This window comes from Uranotaenia lowii, chromosome 3 (assembly GCF_029784155.1).
Source record: "Uranotaenia lowii strain MFRU-FL chromosome 3, ASM2978415v1, whole genome shotgun sequence".
In the NCBI taxonomy this organism is placed as follows: domain Eukaryota; kingdom Metazoa; phylum Arthropoda; class Insecta; order Diptera; family Culicidae; genus Uranotaenia; species Uranotaenia lowii.
Window position 1 is genome coordinate 105,227,123 of NC_073693.1, and position 8,604 is coordinate 105,235,726.

Sequence of the window (8,604 nt, forward strand, 5' to 3'; positions counted from 1 at the left end):
CATTAGCCCGTTGAAAGACCAGAAAAAGGGGTCTCAGATGATAAGACAAACATAGTACCTAAATACACTCCCATACCAAATTTTGTTCCATTATTTAGCAGTAGGTTCTCGAGTCAAAAAAAACAATTTCCCTGCTCTCCTCTCCCTGCTGTAAATTGAGATCGCCTCAATTATTTAATATCAAAAACATTCGTAACATTCGTATTAGAAACTCCAATACCAAATACTTTCCTATTTGCTTGATTAGTTTTCGTACTATTTAAAAAAATGAATAGGAGCCAATCTCTTCTGCCGTTACGAATGTAACTTAGAAAAATCCCGTCAAGGACCTGCATCGAGGCTGCACCCGAGATGAAAGACCAAGTCCGGGCTTAAGCGCTCATCGGTAAACTCCAGTTCGAGTAAAAACTCCAGCATATATACCCTGCCTCTTGTTACGATTCAAGACTAAGGACCTCTCCTCTGGCGGCGTACAGGAGAACGGAGTGTGGAGGCGAAGGATGAACCACGAGCTCGCGCGACTCTACGGCGAACCCAGTATCCAGAAGGTGGTGAAGGCTGGCCCGATACGCTGGGCGGGACATGTTGCGAGAATGTCGGACGACTGTCCTGCAAAACAGGTGTTCGCTACGAATCCGATAGGAACAAACGAGCGGGGGCGCAACAGGCGAGGTGGTTAGACCAAGTGGAGGATGATCTGGCGAACGTGGGGTGCCCGAAAAATTGGAGAACGGTTGCCAATGGACCGAGTGAATTTTAGGAATTATGTTCGTCAAGTTATGTCGTGAGACGGAATACTATGTAAATAAATAAAAATAAAATAAATGACCTCTCCTCTAACGACTCGAGGTCCGGCCTTTACTCGCAACTCGAGGCTCACTTGGTTTCCACGACTATCGTGCGCTCCGCCTCTGTTCGAGACCACTGCAAGAGACCAATGACCTCTCCTCTGACGACTCGAGATCTTGCCTCCGCTTGGTTTGGCTCGAGGCTCTCTCCTCTTTGCCCGTCCGTGTGCCGATCGACAGCAGCTGTCACAGCACACGTCCGGGGCTTTACAAAACACTGCTCGGATGATTTCCGGCGAAGAATTCATCCCACACCGACTCAGGTGACTCACCCGCCGACGACGTGAAGTCACCCTACCCGAGAGTATTTCGCGGCGTAAATACTCTTCCCCCTACGAGTTCGACTACGAAGAAGGACAAGTCTTATCCCCGCAGCTTCCCTCGTAGGGAGCGCGTTCTACTCAGATACTCCGCGGCGGTGAAGGTATCCTACACAACTTCCGCGACGTACCTAACAGCTCGGCATACGCAGAAGGTGGAGTCTTATCTTTGTATTCTTTTCTGCTAGGATCGGGCGCACACTACACGAATGCCCCCCGCCGAACTCCTTCTCCGCCTACTCCGACCGTGGTCCGGTCTTCCTCTTCCCTTTTGGCTGGCAGCCCTTGGCTTTTTGCCCGCCGTGTGCCGAATCGAGAGCAGCTTATCCTGGACTCGCGCCTGTCACAGCACACGTACGGGTCTTTAACGCTTGCGACTCAGATGAATCCCGATGGTGATGTCATCCTACCCGACCCGAGTGGCTCATCCGACGGCGACGCGAGACCACTCTACCCGAGAGTACTCCGCGACGTGAATACTCTTCCTCCTGCGAGTTCGACTGCGGAGAAGGTCATGTCTTATCCTCACAGCCTCCGTCACAGAGAACCGGTTCGACTCGGATACTCCGCGTGAGAGTGACCAAACCGAGAAAGGCCTCCTTTGCGGTTAGGGCTTAGCCCGATGTATGGTCTCCTTTACAATTATGGCCCTCAAGCCAGAGAACTTCAAGGTCCTTCTACGGTTAGACGTAGCAAATCTTAGATCTGCTAGGTCGACGCGTGTGCAGTCCTTGGACACTTCCTAGGAACCAACTGACCACTTCTTTAAAAGAAAGTTTTGCTCCGATGATGTTGAGCACACGACACCTGAACTCGAATGACCCTCTCCTTCCAGATGTGGGACTTTTTCGCTTTTTTCTCCTCTAATTCTATCCTTGGACGAGGCTAAATGTTCCAGACAAAGGCAAGGCGAAACATCAATGTTCGCCTTCCAGGTGACGGCGAGGCGAACACCCACTTACATCAACCTGTTCATACCACCCCTCACGAAAGTGTTATACTAAATTTATTTACATAATTAAATTTACAATATTAATGATCAACAATTGATCTAAAAAAAATTAAGAACTGTGACAGCTTACAGATAAATTAATACAAATTGCACCCGTAAAACCCAAAGATGATCAAAATGCCTCCTATGCCAGGTTTAGTTGCATTTCTGGACAGCTTCTCGAGTTAATTTATCAAATCTTTCAATGGTAGCCCCTCTCTCCGCTTCCTATCTCATCTCTGGAAGAAAGAAGTACATCTTAAATAATCCTAGATATGTAGATACGCAAGTATTTTAAGCTGGTTGAAGTCCATTTATCGATAAAATGTTGTTAAAATATTTACTGGAAGCAAACCAGCATTCGAAAAAATCCTTCAATATTTCTTTTCATTTTATAGGCTTAACACCTCCATTTACAGTCAGAGTCAGAGAAATTGTAGTGTTTGATAAAAAGGATAACTGATAACTTGTGATATTTTCCAAAAAAAAATAATCGGTGAAGTGTTTCTTTTAAATTTGATCAAAAACTTAACAAAAGGATTTTATAACATTTTGTTGTACTTCACACATATAGGATCTTAGTAATACCTACTTTAGTTTCTTAAAAATTCTTATTTACTCAAAATTAAAGCGTAGGGGAGATAAGGACATAATGGCCACCTTACGAAGGACGCTTATTTAACCATAGAAAACAGCTATAATATGCGAGTTACATCATTGTCTCGTGTTCAGAAACTAAAAAAGTGTATTTCCTTACTGGCTGAAACTTGAAAAAGAAGATAAAAACGTTTCAAAAATGCAATTTAATTTTTTTTTAGCCAAAAGCTGAAAATCAGTCATTCTTGGGGCATGATGGGAACCCCCCCTTGGAACAATATAAGCACCATTAATAGGGGCGCGATGAGCGTTTTCTGCCATAGAATCTAGCAGCGAGTTCAGCTCGATGAAGTCAACTGAATTATAGAACTACAGCTTCACATGTTTCATCTGACGATTTGGCCTATTGGTAAGGTGTCGGATAGATAATCAGAGGACTCGAGTTCCATTCCTGGTCGAGAAGATTTTTTTTTAACTTTCATGATCGATGCATTTTGCACTAAACGGTGAGACGTAGATCCATCAAACAAAGCAATAACAAAATAATGTGCTCAGTTCACCTCGTGTGCTCGTTATGCGCTTATCTCCCATATGTTTTTAAAGATATCTTACAAATGCTAAAACTTCCTACCCACAGTAAGATTACTACACCAAAATAATGCTGAAAAGTGAATGCTAAAAAGTGTAGTATAACAAAGATGATATGATCGGAAAAGCACTACTGACATAAAGACTCGAGCTCCCAATCAAAATGATGCATGACCACTACATTCAAGCGAAACAAGAAAAACATTTTATGGGATTTTCATTCTATTGGATAATTTATTCCAAAACTAAAAAAAAAACAAAGTGAGAATCGAATCCAACGAAACATTTTTTATTTCCTTTCGTGCCTCCGCACGACGGTTGTAACTAGTAATGAAATTATTTAGAAGTTAGCAATTGAAAGTTATTCTTAGCACTGTTGTGAAGAAGAAGGCGTAAATCATTTTTTTTTTTTAGAATTCAAAAGTTTCATATTTTTTGGAAATCTTATTGAGGGAAGTGTTTCTTCAAAATTCCCAACGAAAAAGTGCCGCAGAAAATCACCAGCCACCATCATTCAGATTAAGCACTGGAAAATTTTATTCTTTTCAATGAATTTTTAGATTTTTTAACTTTGATTTATGACTTTTTGCGAAATACCGAAAATATTTCAAATCATATTAATAAATTGAAAAAAAAACCTTATTAGATTGGAAGAAACAAATTGACTGAAAAATATTCCGATAATACTGTCAGCAGTTTTGTCGTAAGCGATGGCGTAAGAAACACAATTAAATGGTTAAGTTCCAACTAATGGTCGAAGGCACGTTCTCAATTCATTTTCTTTACCTGTGTTTATTCAGGTTGAGCTTTATAATCCTCAAGAAGATCAAATCCCAAAGTTCTTCGAAATAACAGGTAACCTCATCCGCCATATTGGTTGGCAGATTTCCAGAATGATGACGTAGTTGTTATGAAAAATGACGAGCATTGTATTGAATTCTACAGTTTTTCCATAAAAAATATTTTTGATGGCAGTAATTTGTACGCCACTGTCCCCAAATGCATAAATTCGACTTCCCAGATTTATGAGCTTCTTAAAACAATACGATTTGGTTTGTGGTTCTGCATAAAATGCGAATTAACCTCGGAAATATCTAAATTTTGGTAGAAATTGTAATTATTGGAAACTATTTCCAAGCATATTGTAAGCTTAAAAATGGAAAATATTGCAAGAAAACACATCTAATAGTCCTAATAAATCATTTAACACGCAAATTTCGAGTTTATTAGCAGTAAAAAAATTAATTGATAAATCATCTTTTCTCGTAACTATTTTCTTATTCGAGTTTCGGAAGCTCTTTATTTAATATATTTCATACTGAAATCAATTGATTCAACACTAACTTTAGTTCCTTAACACTAATCACTGAGCTTTTTAATGCAAATGACGAAAAACTTAGATTTAATTTTTTTTCCTATGGAATGTATGAAGAATCTCATAACAACTACGTCATCATGCCCGGCGTGGGGGTACGTTCACGCATGATTACGGTACCCTATAATTTCAATACTCTGATCAAATCCGATTTTTTGACATTCGTTGTTCATTTGAGACATCGACATATAGATATTTGTTCATATAGTTAAAGTCAATATTAGTTGAAAACTAAGGAATATTCAAATTTCAAATCACTCATTTCAAACAAAAAACAGATTGAATTAATCACTTTATTCTGTAGGAATTGTAGTATGTATATTCTCAGCCTTTTTACACATGACTACAAACATTTCTATATTAAACTTTTAGAAATACCACTAAAATTAGAAAGCCATCACATTTCGCTAGGATTTTAAGACCTCTATATTTTTGTTATGGTTAGTTTTTAACCGGTTCCCAATTTTAAGCACTTTCTAGTTCACCTGAATGAAACCTGAGCGAATAAACTGTTATCCGATAAATCTTCGACCAGCTGATCTAGATGCCGCACTGCTGCTACTCCGTATAGTATCATATGGCGCATTTAAACATCAAATAAAATCAATACGCCCCAATCATGTGCACGTTTCCTTCAGTTTTTTTCTTCGGCATTGGGGTAGGTCATCCAGCAAGGAGGAACAAGAAATAAACATAAATTCCGGAGGCAAACACAAAATTATAACATAAACATGTCCGTAAGGCGAGATATGGTCAGCCGACACTCTTAAAACGTGGCTCACGGCGCAGTAGTGGCAAATTTCCCACGCCAAAAATCGATCATCTTTCTTCAACCACCCGCACTTGCTGATAGACAGAAACGGTCACTCACACATACAAACACTTCGAACACACATACATACACTCAGCTAACTAAACATCGAACCGGTAGTTGAGCTAAACGAAAAAATAAACCTTACACCTCTAGCCGATACCTTAGTTATGATAAAGTTTATTTGCCCGATCGTAACATTCCCCCCAAATATGAACCAGCTCCAGTTGGCCATCTCGAAAAAAACTCTCCGGAAGTGACCGCTTAATAAGTCTAACGAGAACCGATCCAGTCGAGTAATAACTCATCCCACTTGAGTTGCCATTTCCTTGACTGGTGCAGCCGATGATCGCGCCATGATGGAGTAGCGCAAATTTTACGGCCCTACTGGCGATGTTGCTGCTGGCCGTTCGTTTACTTAACTTGGTGCAGAGTTTTCCGGTATCGGAAAATAGCATTCACCCAAAAACCGCGGCGTTGCTAGGTGATTTCATTAGTTGGACAACTATAACCAACCCGAAAATCAATCCCAGCAGCTCCTATGGGTCATAAAATTCAGTCTAGCTACGAGGAAAATAGAGGTCATACAGGTCTCCCCACGAAAAAACACACAAGGCGCACATGATCGTTCGTACAGACATGTTTGGAATGTGTCCAACCAGCTGACGGATCTCTAATACCGTTAAAATGGGTTGTTTGTGTTCGAGAATGATGTCTTTTCCGATGTGTCTCTACCATTGTGAGGGTAGCTTCACATTCGGGAAGAATATTTTGTTTTACGGCTCCTTTTTGAATACCTAAGTGAGTGAACTTTTTTGTCTCCCCACGGGAAGAAAATTCAGCAAAAATGTTATCCCGGACGTGAGGGTGGTTTTTTTTTTTTAAATATATCTTTATTAGTACCAATTCATCATTGCATTTATATTACATTAATACATTAAATTAGGTGTTCAGTTCAATAATGAACTTTCAGAGCCCTATAGTTTAATAATCACTAAAATTTATTTATTCGACTTAAATTTGCTGAGCACAATCAAGCATTTTTATAAAGGAGAACATTCTGTAGTGAAAAAAAAATATTTTAAACTAAAAACTAAAGCTATTCTAAAATTAAACTAATTGTAGAGAGAGCGAATCTCTGCGATGGAAGACTGCATCGATTTGCCTCTGAAGTTGGAGATGATTTTGTTGGCCATCTCTTCGATAGATTCAATGCCTGCAATCCGATGAAGATCTTCGGTGCTGTGCCAAGGTGGAAGCCGCAAAATCATTTTCAGAACCTTGTTCTGAATCCTCTGGATGGCTTTCTTCCTCGTCGCGCAGCAGCTAGACCAAATCGGAACTGCATACATTATCGCTGGTCGGAAGACTTGCTTGTAAATAAGCATCTTATTCTTCAGGCAAAGTCGGGATTTCCTGTTGATGAGAGAATAAAGAGATTTAGTGTATTTATTACATTTAGATTGAATATCTTCAATGTGATTCTTAAAAGAAAGATTCCGATCAAGTGTGAGTCCCAAGTACTTCACGTGATCAGACCATTCTAAAGAAACCCCATTAAAAGTTATGGAATGATTTTCATTAGGTTTTAAAAAATTTGCTCTTGGCTTATGGGGAAATAAAATAAGTTGAGTTTTGGAAGCGTTAGGAGAAATTTTCCACATTTTCAAGTAATTCAAAAAGGAATTTAAATTTTGTTGCAATCTACTGCGTACCACCCGTAAATTTCGACCTTTGGCTGAAAGCAAAGTATCGTCAGCAAATAATCTTCTACCTTTTCCTTCTGGGACATCAGGAAGATCAGAAGTAAAAATATTGTATAAAATAGGCCCAAGTATACTACCCTGAGGGACACCAGCTCTAATGGGTATCCTTTCAGAGCATGAATTTTGATAGCTTACTTGCAAAGTTCGGCTAGTCAAATAATTTTGAATAATTTTGGTGAGATATACAGGAAAATCAAATCGAGCTAATTCAGCTACTAAACCTTTGTGCCAAACACTGTCAAAAGCTTTTTCAATATCAAGAAGAGCAACACCAGTTGAATAACCCTCAGATTTGCTAGCGTTAATCATATTAGTTACACTCAAAAGTTGATGTGTAGTAGAATGTCCATGACGAAAATCAAATTGTTCATCAGGGAAAATAGAATTCTGATTAATGTGAATCATCATTCTATTCAAAATAACTCTCTCAAATAGTTTACTTAAAGAAGGAAGCAAACTAATTGGTCGATAACTTGAAGGCTCTGAAGCACTTTTTCCAGGTTTCAAAATTGGAGTTACTTTGGCATTTTTCCATTTATTGGGAAAATAAGCCAAGTGAAAACATTTATTGAAGATTTTAACTAAAAAATTTAAAGTGCTTTCAGGCAATAAGAATATAGAAAATCCCATTTTCCCCCGGGGCTTTCATATTTTTAAATTTTTTGAAAATCAATTTAAGTTCATCAATATTTGTCTCACAAGAACTTTCAAACACAATTTGCTTAGAAAGAATATCATCAAATTCTAGGGAAATTTGAGCATCAATTGGACTTACAACGTTTAAATTAATGAGCAGACTCAAATTGTTGGGCTAATTTTTGAGCTTTTTCTGAATTAGTTAAAAGAAGTTTATCCCCATCTTTCAAAGTAGGAATTGGCTTCTGGGGCTTTTTTAGAATTTTAGTTAATTTCCAAAATGGCTTTGAGTAGGGTTTTATGTCCTCTACTGCTTTAGCAAAATTTTCATTACGAATGAAATTTAAACGACGTTTGATCTCTTTTTGAAGGTCGCAATAAATTAATTTCAAATAAGGATCCCTAGTTCGTTGAAATTGGCGTCGACGAATGTTTTTCAGTCGTATCAAAAACTGAAGATCATCATCAATTAAAGGTTGATTAAATTTATGTTTAACTTTAGGTATTGAAGCGGCTCTAGCATTGACTATTGAAGTTGTCAAATTTTCTACAGCCAAATCAATATCTTCTATTGAATTCAATGGAACGTTTACATCTAAATTACGTTCAATAAAATTCATATATCGCTCCCAGTCAGGGGCGGTCCTAGAGTTGGCTCTTGGGAGGGGTGAT